Source organism: Olea europaea, chromosome 13 (genome assembly GCF_002742605.1).
Source record: "Olea europaea var. sylvestris chromosome 13, O_europaea_v1, whole genome shotgun sequence".
Classification (NCBI taxonomy): Eukaryota; Viridiplantae; Streptophyta; class Magnoliopsida; order Lamiales; family Oleaceae; genus Olea; species Olea europaea.
The window spans coordinates 29,353,030-29,372,945 of NC_036249.1; the positions used below are offsets into that span (position 1 = coordinate 29,353,030).

The following is a 19,916-nucleotide window of genomic DNA, read 5'->3' on the forward strand; positions in this document are numbered from 1 at the left end:
GATGTTAGTCGTAATTTGATTTCTCAAGAAATAAAATACAGTTATTTCACTGTTTGTTGAATGAATTTTCAGTGGCGAACTATAGTTACTAATTATTTTGGTTAAATAAAGTATTTAAAAGTTTTGGTTCACGGGTTGAACAACTCTTGCCCTACCAGATGTTATGGGAACATGGTTCTTCGTCCAGAACCCTCCTTGACTCTTATTTAATTCTATTTAAATAATAATAATAATAAAAGTAAATAGGAAAACGATGGAAAAAATGGAAGCATTTTGAGAGTTTTTCCTATGTATTGCGTTAATGCCACCTGTTGGAAATTATCATTGTTTAGATCCAATGCGAAATTAAACCAATTAGATCTACTAAAACCAATTAAATCTACTAAAAAGTTAAACTTATAAATAATTCAGACATCGCTAAACTTTAGCCGACTTTGGTCGTCTAACTTGTAAATTACCAAAGAATTTTTTTGGCTGTCCATGCTCACACTTTTCAGAAGTTTGAGCTACTTTTCTCTCTGCTTGGATCAACAAGAGCGAATATCATCTCTGAGCACGAGAGCTCTAAGCATCTCTTTTCAAAACCTTAGAAATCTGAAAGCTAATTGACGAAGGTAGAATTTTGTTTTGGTGTTTGATCAAAGGATCTTATATGTATTGATTTGTAGATTGATGCAAGAGATATTGAAATATGTACTTGAATTTCTAATGATAATCTCTTGACTTATAACAAGCATTTACCAATAATATAATGTGTTTGGGATGAATTTATAAATCAATAATCATAGGTTTAATCAAGAGATCTTTAGAATATGTTTTGGATCTTCAAAAATATGAATGATAAGTGTATCTTGTACACTTATCTCGATCGTTAAACTCAAGTAATTATTGTTATTTTAAATGAATTGAGACTTAATTTTGTATATATTTCATTTGTTAGGTGCATCTCGATAAAAAATTGTGGAAGTGGACGAAATGAGCCAAAATTTGGTCAAAAGGGATTGAATCCAAAGTCTGGGGACTGAATTGCAAAATTTTAATAGTTGATTTGGACCTAATATCAATGATTGGAGAAGGTGTGGAGTCAACTAGATGGAATGAGAAGATGAAAAAACAAGAAGATATCAAAAAGAGTTAAAAAGAATGAAGTTTGAAATTGAGGGACCAAAACGTAGCAAAAGGAAAAGTTTTACAACGGTGTTCGCGCGCAGGCCATTTTTGGGCCCAAATGGCTTAGTGTCCTATTTTGATTTGAACTTGTATAAAACTCAATTTTAACCTACTATTTAAGCTACAAGAGACGGCTAGAATGAGGAACCACATTATCATACAAATTTTTCACCACAAGAAATAGGCTAGCACAAGATTCAATGGCAACTAATACTAGAGATTGAATATTCAAAGTCCTAGTTGAAGATTAACGAATAAGAAATTGATTTGTCACTTTTCAATAATTGTTTTCAATTCTAGGTGATGTTTTTCCGAATCTTTTGTGTGATTTATTAAATATAAATAACATGTCACGCTAATTTTTTTTACGTATTTGATGAAGATGATATATTTTGTTATTTATTTTTAATCTAAGACAAGTAACTTAGTTAAATTCTTGAATAGTCTTGCATGCCTAATTTTATTATTTGATTGTTTGATCACAAATTGAATATATGGTTGCCTGTTGTAGTATTGAAAGGTTCACAATAAACCTAGAGCGCTAGAGCGCTGCTTAATTAACATATGTGCAACAAATGTCATGAATAATATTTATCGCGTGTACAATTTTTGGGATAATTGTGAACCCGAGTGCGTTATATTTCTTCGAATTCGGACTAGAAATAGATTCGAGTCATGACTAGAATGGATTTATTTTGTCTTGGAAAAGAAAATTAATTAAAATAGATTTATCGATTGTCAAGAATATATGAACAAAATTAGTTACGTAATTGAGAATTGGAATAGATAATAATAGGTTGATTCGTAATCCAATACACACATTTCATACACATACAGAATTCGAATTCTACAAGTTTTCTTAGATTAAGTTAAATAATTAAAAACCACAAATAACTTTCGTTTGCTCACTTTAAATCTAATTAAAGACTAGTACACTCAAGCCTTGTGGGATGATATACGTTACTCATCACGTATTACTTATCAACGATCTCGTACACTTGCGGGATTGTACCGAATAGTGATATCTAAAGTATAATAATAATAATTCAACACACTTTGGGTTGGATCTATGATTGTATATTTATAATAGGTAGGGTTTCGGGTGTAATGGGATTGAAAATCAGCGTTAAAGTCGAAAATAGGATTCTAGCTTGATAATGCCGTAGCTCGAGCGCCAGGTAAGCTTCTAGCTATCGATAGCTCGTCGCTCAGGTGGGCAGTTGGCGCAAAGCAAGCGCTAGCATTTTGCTTCAATTTTCTCTTCAACATTCGAGCACGAATCGAGGCGTAGGGTTGGCAGGCTCGGCTCGGCCCTTAATGCCACGAGCTCGGCTCGTTGAAATTGGGCGAGCTCGGCTCGTGGGCTCGCCTACTTTTTTTTTTTTTTTTTTAAATAAAGAATAGAGTTTTAAAAATAAAAAGTGTTAAAAAATACAAATAATTTAACGAAAACAAATTTTTATTTTTTTTATTTATATCATATTGTAATTTGTAATATTTTTTATAAGGTATAAGATATTTATATAATAAAAACGAATTATTTTTTGAAATACATTTACAAAAAATATTTTTTTTGATTTCTTTTTAAAGTTAATAAAGAATAGAGTTTTAAAAAAAAGTGTTAAAAAATACAAATAATTTAACAAGAACAAGTTTTTATTTTTTTTATTTACATCATATTGTAATTTGTAATACTTTTATAAAGTATAAAATATTTATATAATAAAAACGAATTATTTTTTGAAATATATTTACAAAAAATATATATTTTTGATTTCTTTTTAAAGTTAATAAAATATAAATTCTCCTCCTTTATCCGGGCTTGGGACCGGCTACATCAATTTTAAGTAGGCGGAGTTAAAAATTGTACACGAACAACTTGTTGTAATGTGTACAATTTTTTAAAGAAAATTAAATTTAACGATTAAAAAATAAAAAAAAATTGATTAATATAATTAAATCAAATATCACTTACCTGATGACATGCAATTTCAGCGTATTTATCTTGTAGTCGAAAATGAGCGTCCTGCAAATCCTTTACACACATTAACGCTTCCAAAACATCTTCTTTCAGTCGGCTCCTGAACATCAGTCAAAACCCTTTTACCTGCACTAAAAGCAGACTCCGAAGCAACAGTGCTAACCGGAGGTGTCAATAGATCTTTCGCAATTGCAAAAACAATTGGCCAACGTCTTTCATACTTTCGTCAGAATTCAATTACTTCTTCTGAAGTTTTTTTAATTGTTCTGTCTGTTAGCATATTATGATTGAAATAATCAATTAATTCGACAGGCATCGCATGTTGAGTTTCGGCCGATGTTTGATGAGATGCAGATGTAGATGACATGGTACTAGATGTACACATTGCAGTTGCATCATATCTAAATGTATTAATGCCTTGAAATAAATTCATTATTTTCGCAGCATCTTCTTCAATTTCAGCAGAAGGAGTAGGTGCAGCAGAGGGTACCCGACTAACATTTGCACCCATTCTTTCCGCATATAAATCATACATTCCACATAATGTTTGCTCTAAATTCTTATAGGTGATAGGTGTATCAAGTATTAAAACTTTATTGATTTGATCAATTACGTATTTAGTTCCCAAAATATTATATCGGGGGTCCATTGTGCATGCTAAAGGAAATAACATAGGCAGTTCTTCCCAATATTTTCTAAACTTTAATTCCATAGCAATTAAAATTTCACTAAAAGCAGGATCATTTTTATATTTATGGAATGTTCTTGCAATTATATAAAGGCGTTCAAGCACCATACAACTTATAGGATAATAAACGCCGGACAAAATTTTTGTGGTCTCATAAAAAGATGTCAAAAATCGTTTAACTTTCAAAGTTAAAATCCAATCGGATTCATTTAACATATCATCATCATCGCTTCTAACATATCTATTATTATAAAAGTCAGTTATTAAATTTTCGAAACCTTCACATGATTTTAATAGCAAGTATGTAGAGTTCCATCTATGACTTACGTCGCTAACAAATGTTTTAGCAGTCATCAGCCCTAATTCGGCAAAAAAATCTTTAAATGCTTGTTTTCTATTAGGAGAGATCGTAATATAAACCAATGCATTCCTAATCCTTTGAAATTCATCCTTTATATGTTTTAAATCATCTTGCACAATTAAATTCAAGATATGACACACACAACGAATATGAAACAAATACCCACCAAAATCAGGTTGAAGTGTCCTACACAATTTATCGACGACTACCTTATTAACGCTAGCATTATCAAAAGTAAAAGATCGAATTTTACTCTCACAATGATATTCTCTAACAATACTGATAATAGCATTATATATATTATTAGCATTGTGAGGAAATTCAATAATTCTAAAAGCAATAATTTTCTTATGCATACACCAAAGTGGGTCTATATAGTGTGCGGTTGCAGCTATATATGTTCTTTTATTAACCCCTTACCATATATCAGAAGTTAAGGATATAACACCCCCATATTGTTGCAAATCCATAATTAATTGTTGTTTTGAATTATTGAAATAATTTATTGTATCGGCACGAAGAATGTTTCGACTTACCCCAACGTACCTCGGTTGTAGATATTCTTTCACGAACAAGACGAAGTATTGGTTGTCTGCAATAGCCAGAGACAACTCAGTGGCGGCAACAAATTTCACCATTCCAGTTCGAGTCTCGTCCTCCGAATACACCCATGTAGATAGGGGTGAAGTTGTAGAACCGACGCCTGGACTGCCGAATTGTAATTGTGTTTGACCAGTTGGAAGAAGTCCATGTCTGGCTGCACATGATTTGTAGTGGCGGTTGAGATGAGTGGTACCAATTCCTTTTTGCCATGCCAATCTTTGTTGGCAGTATTTACATCCTGCTTTAGATTCTGCAAGGCCATCAATGACTTTTCCCGTTGAAATCAACTAAAAGTAATCCCAACATTTTGCTTGTTTTTTGGCCTTTCGCTTTCCCCTCACATCTGGGATATTTAATTGCTGATTTTTATCTTCATGTTTCACTTCGGGAACGTTAATATCATCCAAATCAATTGGAATGTGGCTTCCCTAATCGTGAATGTGAACATCTTCAAGTATCAGTATGTCATTTAAACCGGCAAATTTATTTGGAAATTGACTTTGCGGCGTACTAGGCGATTCTCCATGATGTGACAATGGCTCACATCCTGTATCGAACAAGCTCTCAACAAATGAACGTTGATCCATTTCTGTGATTGTTTATGATGAAATCTTGACTAGATGAATATAAATGTAGTGAGATTGTGAGAATTGAGAATTTGATGAATTGAAATTGTAACTAATAAATTGAAAAAATTGAATTGATATTGTATATTTTGCAGCACAAGAGTGTAAAAACTCGATAATAGATATAATAAAAGAGAGTTGAGACTTGAGAGAGTTGTAATCTTGGAAGAGATTGATATGAAAAAATTTTTTTGGGGCAAGAGGGTATTTATAGTAAAAAAAAAATGGGAGGGAGAGAAAAAGAAAAAAGAAAAAAATAAGTTCAGTGACCAGAACAGTCATTGAACAAGGCTCGACGAGCCGCCCACGAGCGGCTCGTCTACATGGCTCGCCTACGGGCGAGGCCCGCTCGGCTCATGCTCGGGCTTATGATTTCACGAGCCCAAGCCCACGAGCCCCTTTTTCACGAGCCGAGCCGGCTCGGCCCAATTGACATCCCTATCTAGGCGATTACTAACGGTCGGCACTCCGCTTCTTGAATGCCTTGTAAAGTCTATTATGACTCTATTAACCTCGAAATATATTTATTATAACGAAGATTCAATAACTCATATTTTGGATTTGATCATAATTCGATTAACTCTTAACCCTCGTTTGGTACCCATTTTTTTCAAAATGCATTTTTCTCTCTTCTTTTCAACCACACATTCTTTATTAAAATAATATTACACATAAATAAAAAACTTTTTCTTATTTTTTAACCACATACTTTCCATCAAATTACTATTCTAAAATGCATTTTTACATAAAAACGCCTTTTAAACACCCCCTTAATACAATCCAATCAAAACATGATTTTCATTAAGGAAATTGCAAATTTAAATTTGGAAATTACTAATTATATAATTTGGATTTAATAATTTTCCGCTTTGACATTTCGTGACAAAATCATTTATTTCAAATTCGAAGTCAAACCAAAAACCCAACGACTTAATGTCCAAAATTTACTTCATCTTGTCTACCTATTTCCTAAAATACATGGAAACAACAATATCGCATACAAAATAAAAGAATAATGACAAGTAATAAAGTAGAACTAACAACTCAAAACATGACAACAATATTGAACAAAACGCCCAATCAAACATAATATAATATAAAAAAATTTGCTAGATCGAAAATTCATATTACTCAACTTCTCTCCCTAACTCATATTCAATATGTTCAAAAATTTCTCCCTCTAACTTATATATTCAACTCTCTCTCTCTCTCTCTCTCTCTTTGAAATAGACACTAATTTCTCCTCCTTTTTGTCACGAACAACAAAAGAAAAAATATTAATATAAACATAGATACCACCAAGAGGAATGAGTGAAAAAAAATATGCACATGTACAATTATGCAGTATATGTGATGGGAGAATAAAATAAAAAATCTATTTGTTTTTAAGACAACTATTTTTTTTTTCCATGGATTTTTTTAAATACAACATCATGAACAGATATTTGTTTACTAATACATATATAATTGATAAACAACGAACTTTTCTCATATAACTTATTTTAAACCTAAATTGAATGGGTTTAATATTGAATGAATTGTATAAACTATCAACTGTGAAAAGTGATAAGTGTATTTTGTACACTTATCTAGGCCAATAAGTTGGAGTGTTTGTTAGTGATTTGAATGGGTTATAGCTTAATTATATGTTAATTGTGTTCATTAGGTTGAAATCAATGCAAATTGGTGTAATTGGAAGAAATGAACGGAAAAGGAGCAAAATCCAAAGAAATCCAAAGTTTGGGACTAAACTATAAACTTTCAATAGTTGATTCGGACCATAAAATGATGATTGAAGATCATATATAATCAATTGGGTGCAATGTGGAGGTCAAAGGAGTGAAACCGAGTTGAAATATTTTCATAAATCAATTTCCAGTTAAAGAAGTTATGCTCTGAGTTTCTAGCCTTAACTTGAAACCCATTTTTTGGATAGCAAACATTCGAATTGGAAAAATTGTACCTTAGCCTGGAACTTCAAGGTAGCTTTTCCCTTTAACTCGGACCTAGTTCTTGTGGGTTAGCTTTCTCGCTCGTACTTAAGGGAAAGTCTTGAGCTTGCTTGGAAGACGAAGCTTTCAAGAAGCAAGCAACCTCTCCAGAAGAATTGTAACTCTCTGAGTTAGTTTTCCTACACACTTTAAATCACCTCAATCGGACACCAGGAAAGAAAGTTATGACCAAAATACCAAAAGTTATTTAGAAATAATATTGTGCAAAACGGCGCGCGTGGGCCATTCATGGTGCTCATGCGAGACACAAATTTCATGACCCGAGAGTCATATACGTCAATGGTGCGTGCAAGGTGGTTATGCCTATGTGCACGCAGGGCTTTTTTCGCAGATGAATTAGCATTTTCTTCTCGCGATTCAAACTCATTTGTAACCCAAATTGAAGGCAAGTTTGACATATTTTTCGACTCTTATAAATAGAAAACAAGGAGCTACACACAGAAAAAAAACCCCCCCTTTTACCCTTGCATAGACAAGAGTATTATCAAATTCATCAAGAATAAAAGGGTCAGTTACAATATTTTGAGATATGAGATTAAGCCATAGTAGGAATTGAAGCTCAATTATATCAAGAAATTGAAGAATTCAACTTTGAATTTGAAAATTAACATCTTTTGAATTCTTTCATAATCTGGGTGATATTTTTTCTTTATTTTTCTTGTAATTTATATATTAATATGCTAGGCTAGATCCGCATTTTGTATTAGATGAAGATGAACCATAATTGTTATTTATTTCTAATTCAAGACTAGTAATTTAATATAATTTTCGTGTTTCTTGATTAATTTTGTATACTCATTACATTATTTGATTGTTTGGCCACCAGTTAAATAATTAGTTATTTGTTGTGGTATTAAGAGACTTACAATAAGTTTAGACAATGATAAAATTAACATATGTGCAATAGATATTAGGAATAACATTTATCATGTGTGTAATCATATAGATAATCTAAACTATAATGCATTCTAACCATTCGAATTCGACTAGGAATAGATTTGGGTCGTGGTTAGGATAAATTTAATTGTCTTGAAAAAGAAAATTATATATCACAACTTTATCAATTGTTGACAATGCATGAACAAAACTAGATTACAAGTCAAGAATTGAAATATATAGCAATAGGCGAATTCGAAATCCAATACAATCATTCATAATTTGACAAAAATCAAACTTTTATTGCTTTCTTATATTAATTTAGAATAATCACAAATTCTCTTTTGTTTACATAATTCAAATTCCATGCATAATTAGTAAACTTGAATTGAAATTTATTTTCCGTAGTACAATGCTCTCAACTCATCGATTCTATTATCTGTCAACAATTCCGTACATTTGCGGGTTTCAACAAACAAAAAGTGTCATTAAACTTATGTAAACAAGTTTTGAAATCTTAAATCAATGAGAAATGACATGCAAATAATCACTGGTGAATGAATAAAGCAAACCCAATGCTACTTTCCTTATACACATCCTTTCCCTAAGTTGTTACAGTTGTAATTTGACTTCTCAAAAAATAACAGTTTATTTCACTGTTAGTCAAATGAATTTTCAGTGTAGAGCAATAGTTATTATTTCTTCTTTGGTTAAAGAAAGTATTTAAAATTTTAATCCTTACCCTGTTTCATTGCCATTCTTAGTTGTACTTTTGATGCACAAGTCCGTGTTTTTACAAATTTCATAAAGAATATATTAAACAAAGCGCACTTAAAATGTTTGCAGGAGGTATTTTGTAATAGAGTCTCATTTCAATTGAACTAATGAATGATATTTTTTTAAGGTCAACGATATATCAAAATTTATGGTGTTTAATAAATTTATTTTACAATTATGGACAGAGAGTAAACTATTCGAAGGGAACGTGGCTCTCACTATTGAATTGACATGTATATTATTTATTCCTGTTTGTATCTCCATTAGCTAGTAGGTCATACTTATTTAATACACATGTTAGTTCAACAGTGACATGAAGTAATGAGTATTAATAATAAAATAGAAGCAGTGGTGGCCCTGAGTATAGGCGAAGTAGGTAATCGCCTAAGGCCCCGCTTTGGTGAGGATCCCAAATTAATTTAAAGTTAATTGATTGATTGAAGAAAAATGAAAATTATATTTATGAAATTCTGAAAATAGAATTATCGTATGCAAACTTAAGAAACTAATGAAAATTGAAAATGCAAAAATCTTTAAAATATATATATGGCAACAAACTTATCACTTACATTTATTTATCACAAACATTATTTTCCCTATTTATAATTAAGTTGACACTTTATCTTCCAAACATTCATTTTCGTTTTCTTTAACCTAACAAAAGGTCTCTTTGTCTTCTCAAATTCTATGTCCAACAATCACCCATCATTATTTTTTCAACCCAACAAGCACTACAACATATCAACTCATCTATAGCTTGAGAAAAATGCTATCGATTATATTCTATAGCATTTTCCGAATGTTATTGTAGGTGGTGTTATTAAAAGTCATACCTGTATTATAAGACTTTTTAAATGCTATTATAAAGTGCTACAAAAAACTTTTAAATAGCATTCTTTTATTGTCATGGTTTTAATAATTATAACATTCTTTTAGTGCAATATTTTTTATACAGTAGCATTTTTTTGGGTTATATATTGGCTTTAATAACATTCTTTAGTCGTTATGATATATCTTCAATAGCATTCCTTTTTCATAGTAACTTTTTTTTTTAATATTTATAGCTTTTATTGTAATGTATACATAGTCAATAGCATTATTTTTTGGAATAAAAATATAAACAATAATCAAGGCAATAGGAAATTCCAAAACATGCATCAATATTGTCTTGTAGAAATACACAAGTGTAGTTGTTCAGTAGAAAAATATAATTATGTTATATACTAATAGCAATCCATACTTGAAAAGGAAATACAAAATTAAATTAGAATTATCTCATTCTAGATCTTCAAAAGAAAGTTTCTTGAATTCTTGCAACTTGTCTGGAGTAGACATCCATCAAACCAACGATGCATTTAAATCTGAAAATTAACAAAGTGAAACACTTGTTAAATTGTAAAAAGAATGTGAACTCAAAAAAAGTCAAAACTCTAATTAGTGGCGAAAATTGATATGGGCAAAATCAATGCTACCATAATGTAGGATTAAAATACAAGTGCCAATGCCACTCCCAAGACCAATAAACACCAAAGTTATCGTACCAAATCACAAAAGCCAAATGGAAAATCGACATACCTTGAAACAAAACGGGACCAGAAAACCAAATTGACAACCCAAGGAGCATGAAACCAACATATTACAATTATCTAGTTGCAACCTGGGAAGAGTGATGGAAGAAACCAAACTATACTTGTCATTGGAAACTATGTTGACAGGAAGTAAAAGCTCTTGAATATCCTTAAAGATCAAAAAACTCAATATGTGTACTTCAATAGTGCTTAATATTCTATCAAATAAGCTTAATTACCAGTTCAATCATTATAATTTGTCCATCAAATGTACCAGTCACTGTGATTAACATATCATACCCTGTAAAATAGCATATGCATAACTTAGTATGACAAAACAACTCAAGCGAGAGACAGAAATACTATTACTAATCTTATATAACAACTTCCGATGTTGCTGGTGGTGGAGCACCAAACACTTGCCCACATCATCATGTGGAAGGGGATCAATATAAACCAAGTCCAAAATTCCCCCATTGCAATGGGCAAATGAAATTTTAAATGTTTAAATTGCTAGTTGTGAAGATTTTATACTTTACAATCATCTAAAACCATAACAGTAGAGCTTCTTAGTTAGGTTGTTGCCCTAGAGGTCAATCCACCAACTTGATCAAACTTTGATACTAAGAAAACGTGAACTAAGTGCAAGCTAAATTAATTTTGTCAAAATCATTTGTTGGTAATGGTATTGACTAGTTCTTGAAATACTATTATTGTCAAAATTGCATCAAAACAAAGTCTGAAGTTCTATGTTAAAGACATGTTTGGCAGGTTGGAATCAACATGATTAAGTACCAAAAAGAAGTTGAACTTTTGTGTGTTGTTCGAGAATGACTAGTTTATCTAAAATGTATGATTTTCATTCTTCAAAAAGATATAAGGAAATCTAATTTGCACTATATTGGGATGATAAAGACGCAAAAGAAGGGCAACTTCCGACTTGAATTGTTGTTCAAGTAAGGTTCTAGCTTCCTCATTATGAGTTGGAATTCTCATCATTTTTACAGCAACTACTCTCTGCTTATGAATTCCTTTGCAAATTCTACTATGTGCACCAGAAGCAAACTTATTGCCTATAAATTAAATAACTGAGAAAGATCAGCCGTCCATTCCTCTTGATCTTCAGATGCTTCCCAATTCTCAACATTCTCAGAATCCAATATCATTGACCAAGATTCCAAACTGTCAAATCTCTTCCTCTCCATATTATCTGCATCATTATGTTCGCGAAGTAGAAGGAATTGATAAAGATTTGCTCTTCGACCTGCGCAGTCGAAACGGATTGAAACACGAGGTAGGCAATCGCCTAAGGCTCCGCTTTGGTGAGGATCCCAAATTAATTTAAAATTAATTGGTTGGTTGAAGAAAAATAAAAATTATATTTATGAAATTTTGAAAATAGAATTATCGTATGCAAACATAAGAAACTAATGAAAATTGAAAATGTAAAATTTTTTAAAATATATATATATGGCAATAAACTTATCACTTACATTTATTTATCACAAATATTATTTTCCCTATTTATAACTAAGTTGATACTTTATCTTCTAAACATTCATTTTGTTTTTTTTTTAACCAAACAATAGGTCTCTTTGTCTTTTCAAATTCTATGTCCAACAATCACCCATCATTATTTTTTCAACCCAACAAGATATAAATTATTTCACTTTGAATTAAAATTTTGAAGATTCAATGCAATTTAGTTTGATCTCGCTGCAGCCTTACAAGTTTCTTTCTTTCTTTCTCTTTTATCTTTAAAACATATACTATAGAGTATGTAAGTTGTTATTATATTGTTTTGTTTTAATCTCATGATAATAATATTTTTAGATATTTGTTGAAAATACTTTGAATTTAACAATTCTTTTTTCTTTTTCATTCAAATATTCCTTATTTTAAGTTAATTCCTTATAAATTAATATAAAATTAGAAGCTCCTTTATATTTGATCATAATTTTTATTATTTTGTTACATTATCTTTTGCAGTCAAAGTATCCAATTTTGTACATAAATCACTCAAATGTATATTCAATTTTATTTGAAATAGTTGTAGTGAAAAAATAATTATACAAATGAGCATACCCCTTTGTCATTGCATTGTAATTCTGTTTGCCAAACTTTACTTGTAATTTGTATTGCTGGTTGAAATTTGATATATTGCTTATTTTATTTTCAAATTTTGGGACTTAGTTGTCTGTGTTAGATTCTTTATAATTATATTAAGCCCCTGTTTGACATCAATTAAAATCTAGATTTCAAATTTTTAATCTAAGTCAAAATTGACAATTAATTTTAACCATATGTTTTATGGGTTCCAAAACTTGAAATCTACATATTCTATCTACTTCTGTCAAAATTTACTAAAAATTTGATTTTAAGGTTTGTTTGAGTTCCATTTTTCTCAAAAAAAAAAACATGAATTTTGAAATAATGTTACAATGGAGAATGTGTGGTTAAAAAATAAGGAAAAAGTTTCGGGTTTGTATGTAATATTATTTTATTGAGAAATATATAGTTAAAATGGTGTCGAATCACTGTTGAATAATATATTTTGATGAAAAATGGGATTCAAACATGCTAAAACTCTATACAAGGAGAATCAAAATATAGGACCCCAATTTGAAATTGGCATAAGGCCCCCAATATACTAGGGCCGGCTCTGGATAGAAGATAAGGTTGAAAACTCTGAACACCGATCACCAAGAAGAAGCCAAACTCAACACAACTTTGTAGTCATCCAAGCCGGCTCATTGTGATGTATATTATCTTGTGTAATACAAATTGTATAGATAATGGAGTTAGAGCATTTTCAATAGTAGTGTAAAATAAAAATTTTAAGTTTTATTTTACCTCTCCAATGGAGAGATGCAATGGAGATGCTAATTGAATTTTCGACGGAAAGTGTTACATTCACAAGAGACAAAAAGTGGATTTAGATCTTTTTATGAGAGCGAAATTTGGATTTAAATCCATCAAATTATAAATGAAGATCGATGCAAAAGTAATTTTAGAAATATCAATTTACACTCAAATTTATATCACAATTTTTATATTCTCTTTGTGTATATTATAATAAAACTTCTCAGCTTGAGCTTTGAAATCTTTGAAACGTAAAAGAATTTCGAATTTTTCAATGAAAAATGAGATCAGATTTTTGTTTTTGTTTTGTATATTCATTAGTAAACAGTAAGAAATATTGTGTATTTACCTTCAAGAGATGAAACTCAAATGAGTCTACACAAACAAGTATGAACAAGCTACAATGACAAATGTAATTCCAATAGATTTAGAGAGAAATGACTAATTATTTTGTTTTTCCTTGTGGCATTTTTTGCAAACTTCACTTATAACATCGATTTTGGGTAGTTCTTGAACTATATTTTCGTTTGGTAACAACTTCAAAACTTCAAAAATTAAGATGCCTAAATCTATCACGTCATCTGGAAAATTTCATTGTTATTAGTAACCAAGCAAGTGCTATTTGAAATATCAAGATTAAAATGAGATAATATTCAAGCTCAAACCAGTATTCGCAAACACACGATGTTTCCTCTTCAATGCAAATGTTTTAAAAACTGAACAATGAATCCTTTCTTCATTAGATGATCAATACTATCCAAATTATTTTGCAGTGTAGGCACATAATGCATTATAGACATCTACTCAACCTACTTAATATTTTGAAAGCAATCTCCAACGCCTTGAATTTGTAGCACTTGGCCTTCATCTTTAATTTCACTTATTTGTGATTAACTTCTGTTGGAAAAATGGTTTGGTTAAGCTTATTTTTGGCACAATTTTAGGTGGGCATGTTGGTTCAATTTGTAAAATCAAAGTTGATCAGTATTCTCCTCTGTGAGAATTGAAATCATATGTTTACTTGTCAAAAAAGATAAACAAGTGTATGAGAAATTGGAGTTCAAAGTGAACCATTAGAAGAAGGTTTATGTTGGAGGGAAAACTATATTTAAGTTTATCTCATATAGGAAGTTGATGAAAGCAATGGCCACTTTATATATGGTTACACTTTGAAATTGTGTAATCATGTGTAGAATAGAGGTTATCTCCATGTACATGCATGGAGAATGCAAATCAAAGACCAAAATTGTACGTTGAGTCTTGAACTTGAGTGTGAGAACGACCAGCGTATATGAATGTCAGATTAAACGGAGTAAAAATTGACCCCTTAGGAGTGTTCATGTTTTGCTAATTTTTTATTTTCTCCAACTGACTTTTTAGCTTCTGAAACTCTAATGGTTATTATCATTGTAATATTGAGTTAATAGACAGAATTGCTTACTATTCATGAGGGCTAAGTTTATATTTGAGCTTGTGTTCTGCCATTTAACACCAGAAAAAATTACAATACACTTCTGCATAATTTTCAATTTACTCTTCTGCATAGTTTCCACTTCCAGTTTTCAAAAAAATTTCATTCCCACCTAAGTCTTGGTGGTGCTGTTTAGGCAAAAATTCATTTCGTCAGAGTAGAAATCGAAGTGTTCAGATTCTACCTGTTTTTCCTTTTATCCCAAGAGATAGATGTCCAAACTAACATCAAACACCTATGGTGAGGGGGTGAATCTGTTTTAAGAAAATTGCGTATACATAGGTTTTGGATTGCAGATTTATAGTATTTTCAGCGGTTCATATATTTTGGTAGTTTTCATTCGCTGTTTTGTTTATCTTCTTACTGTAATAAAAAAAGAAGAAAAATTATATTATTCTATATTTGTATAACAACTTCATAAAAAATTGAATTTTTTTCCTATAATCATAAGCGTGCTAGCTCCAGCATCTATATACAAAACATTACCTACATTTTTAATCGGAAGCAATTAATAAAGTTTTGTGAGAATTTTCTTATTTATTTTCATGCATCAAGCTAGCTTATTACAACTCTAACAATCCACTCACGTTGGTAGATACAGTTTGGAGAAATTCCCCGCATGAGTTTTTTTTTTTTTAATCAATAGTCATTGTTTTTCTGAGTTCTATTGCAAATAATAATAATAATTATTATAATAGAAAAAATAAAAAAAATAAAATCAACATAGCCTTCATTATCTCTTTGATGGTAAGATTCGCACCCTCTTCTCCTTGAGAATTATGAAATTATAGTTCTCGTTCTTTGAATCTTTATTGCCTCTACCATGTCCATGTTGATTATAGGAGTATCTTTCGTCTCCCCTTCCTTGTCCACCATGAGAGCCATGCTCTCTTAAATATACGTTGAGACTTTAAATGAAGTAATTTGAGAATTTCTTTGAATAATTTGAAATTAATGAGGCTTCAATTTTCCTTGCAATTTTTCTAAAGACAGAGATGAAAGATCTTTTGATTCTTCAATACCAACCACCACATAATCAAACTTACTTGGTAGGATTTGTGAAAAAATTTCGACAACCCTTATGGGTTTCCAATAATTATCCATTTGATGTCATCTAATTTATAATAGAACTCACTTTCCTAAAAATATTCTGAATTTTTTCATTGTCTTTTATCAATAACTTCTCAAATTCTGTCCAAAATGATTTCAAATGAACATTCTTCACTTGATCTTGGCCTGAATGAGTTGCATTGAGAATTTCACATGCCTCCTCTGCCTTAGATATCCTTTCACAGACTAGAATCTCAATTGCTTGATATATTTGAAAAAGTGTCTTCATATTTGTTTTTTGATCTTATTCTTTAACAGATTTCTCAGTGCTTCAGATAATTGGTTTTTATTTTCTAGTTGTTTTACTCTTTCTTCAACAACGCTGACCAATCCAGTAGTCAAGATTTTCTCTATTAAAACTAGGCACAAAAGAAACTATGTCGTTGTTCGACATTACTTTTCTTTCCTCCAGCTCTAATACCAATTTGAAGGCAAAAAAAAAAAAAAGGCTGAAATGAAAGGAAAAAAAAAAAAAAAAAAAGGGCTGATACATCTTTACAACAATCTTACAAAATACTGCATATTGTGGTATAATTTATACAAAAGTCGACTTTGTGAATATTCTATCTTCACGAAGACTCCTCAAACTACTCAGTCAAACATCCAAATTCTACAAGATACTTCATTCAAAATAAATTTAGAGTAGGAATGATTAGAATTTAGAAATCAAACAAAATCTTTCAATGTAGATTCTTTAAATTTATTGTTAACCATATTTCAACTTGACATCATTGGTAACAAACTACATTTTTACTTTTTTTTATCCTCGAAGTAAAAGTTTCAGCATTATATATCACTATTTAATTGGAGTCTTGATCTATTGCTCCATAAACTTGCCCTCAGTCGTCCACTAATAAAAAGAGTCCATGTCACCAAATTTGAGCAGACAAAATGCAAATTGTTCAGAGAATACCAATTGAATCCTCCATTTCAAAATCATATCTCAAAATTAACAAACTTCTAAAAATTTTTCAAAAATCAAGTGATAATTAAATTTATTAAATATTTAATTATAATATAGTATAAATAATTAATCTATTTATCCCACCCCACTTTTAGCGATTGCTCCGTGTACCCACCCACCCATCATATCAAATCATTTTCTTTTTCTCTCCATCCCACCCCACCTCCAGCGATTGCTCCGTAGGCCCTACCCCACCTCCGCAAACTTCTCCGCGCGATGACTCTAGCAACAATATCGACGACCTATCCAGCACCGACGACCTCCCGACGACTATTCCGATGACCGCTCACATTTTCAATAACTACATTTTTTCTTCTTTCTTGGCAATGACCCGTGACTAGTTCCATTAGATCTGTGACCTGTGAACATTGTGATCTGTAACCAATTTTATTGAATCTGTGATCTAATCAGATGGAATAAATATGCATATGATCAATTTCAAAATTAAGAAATAAAGTTTAAAATTTCAAAAATCAAATACTATTAAAATTTTAGTTATGAAATAATCAATCAAAAAAAATATTTTTGTAATTAAGCCCTTGTTTGAGCCACATTATTGGAATAAAAATGCATTTTTGAATAGTATATTAATGGAAAATATGTGGTTAAAAAATAATAAAATATTTTGGATTTGCGTATAATATTATTTTTATTAAAGAGTGTATCGTTAAAATAATGTCAAATCACTGTTGAAAAATACATTTTTTTCAAATAATGTGGCTCAAACAAGGCATATGATTTTTAACCTGTGATTTGTTACCTGTGACTTGTAACATAAAGTGTGACCTATAAATTTGATCCATGACTTTTACAAAACGACATGTGACCTATTAATATTGATCTGCAACCCGTTTTATATTAGTTTGTGACTTATATGAAATGATAGTAACTTGTGAATTCAAACCTGTGACCACTGAATTAGGACCTTAAAAGCGAATTGTGACCCGTAATGTATTAATTGTGACCTTATGTGTTCATGACCAAATTTGTCTTTGGTGTAACTATTTGTGACCATGTTAGTCTAATTTTTGACCATATGTAATCAAGTCACATACAATCACAGTTAACACAAATTTGGTCATAAGCAGTCACAATGAAAATAGATTTGGTCACTCACCATCATTTCCAACATTGGAAACCAAACGTATACCACCTCACCAAAACTACACGTACTACCAGCAATGGAAGCATTGGCAACGCTCCGCACCACACCACCCCACCACCAATACAACCTAACAACATTGCAACCAACGCCAGTACCATGACCAAGACCACCACCACCAGATTCAACAAAAACCACCCCAACCACCATATCTACCACCACTGCTACCAACAAAAATCAATCGCCACCATATCCAACAAAATCACCACCTCAAAACCACCCCACTACACCATTAACACAACTTTAAAAGATCTAGTGCTTGATTGCTTGAACAAAAAACACCAAAAACTCCGACCTGTTACCATCGAATCGGCAAAATTCCATATCATTGGATAGCCCTCACTCCCCTCTACACGTATCACCCAGCACCAGCCCTCACGCCACCAAATTTGGCTTGAATCGATGGCCAAAATCACTTTCTTCGACGAGACCCATGCCCTTTTCCATAATACCAGTCGACTATACTCATTAGGGTGCACCTTTTCATGGTCTTGTAACATCAACAAATCCACACAATCAATATTTACAGCCTCATTTTTGAATCAATTGAAAACGCAACTTTCCAAGCCCAGAATCCGTAGATTTGGGTCAAAATTAATTGAACACTCCAATTATAGATCTTTCATTACCCAAGGAGAAAATTTTGACTGAAAGGAAGCCTTCACTACATATTGAATTGCCAACGGTGAAGAAATTTGACCAGATCAATTTCGCAAAGTCATCTTAGTCGAACAAGGCGTCAACAGTACATGATAACTCAGCTGTGGAGAAGTGTCACTACAGAGGGGTACAATAGCGACCATGTGGGAAGTAGCGACGACGGGCAATCCAATTCTAGAGAGAGAAAAAAAGGGAAATGCTCGTGCGAGAGAGATTGGGTGTGGTGTGTGGGAGTTAGGCATGGGTAGGTTGAATTCTAAGGAATATATTTATTTAATAATTTTTAATTACCACCCGAATTATGAAATTAAATTTAATCCCTCTTATTGATGAACACTAGTTTTTAAACCCAGTTTCTAGGTAATTTTCCCAACTGTTTAATCTTTTTGTTAGGGCTGGCCTGAGCCAAAGCCACTAGGTCAATGGTTTATGGCATCCAATTGGTTTTGAAAGTTTGGGCCTCAAATTTTTTTTTTATTACTTGTTTATTCTAATTATTTTTATATTTTAAATATTTTCATAGTTCCTTTTATACAAACTTTTCATTTAAATGTAAGTATGCTATTTATTTAAATATTTAATGTTGCCACATTTGTTAAAAATATGTATAAAGGGCTTATAATTAGATATGGCAATGGGATAGGTGGGGGATGATTGGCCATTCTCGTCGCTCGCATGGTTGTATATTTCTATCACCTTACCTCGTATCCCATACCCGATTAAAGTGGGACGAGGTAGGTCTGGGATGGGGCTAGGCAAGTTTCCAGCTCCATTTATCTTTTTTCATTTTTATTTTTTTTATTGTTTGCTTTTTTATATTTTTAGTCGATGAATATTATTATGTTTTTTTAGCCAATTTTTTTAGAACAACTCATGTGTTTCTTTAAAATGATGATAAATTTTTTATTTTTGTATAATAAAAAACTTAAATTTAAAATTAACCTCGCCCCATCCTATTTATCAAGTTAGGCTGATAATCCCCACCCCGTTCCGAGGAAGGGGTTCACGATTATTTGGTTGAATCA

General features: G+C 31.3%; 1 long non-coding RNA gene across 1 annotated transcript; it reads right to left on the reverse strand.

The window, feature by feature from the left end:
• Nucleotides 1-10,428: 10,428 nt before the first annotated feature.
• LOC111408278 lies at nt 10,429-11,445 on the reverse strand. Its single transcript, XR_002705322.1, has 2 exons — nt 10,902-11,445; nt 10,429-10,831 (listed from the first exon to the last, which is right to left on the reverse strand). It is a non-coding gene; the product is annotated as an uncharacterized LOC111408278 (long non-coding RNA).
• Nucleotides 11,446-19,916: the final 8,471 nt, after the last annotated feature.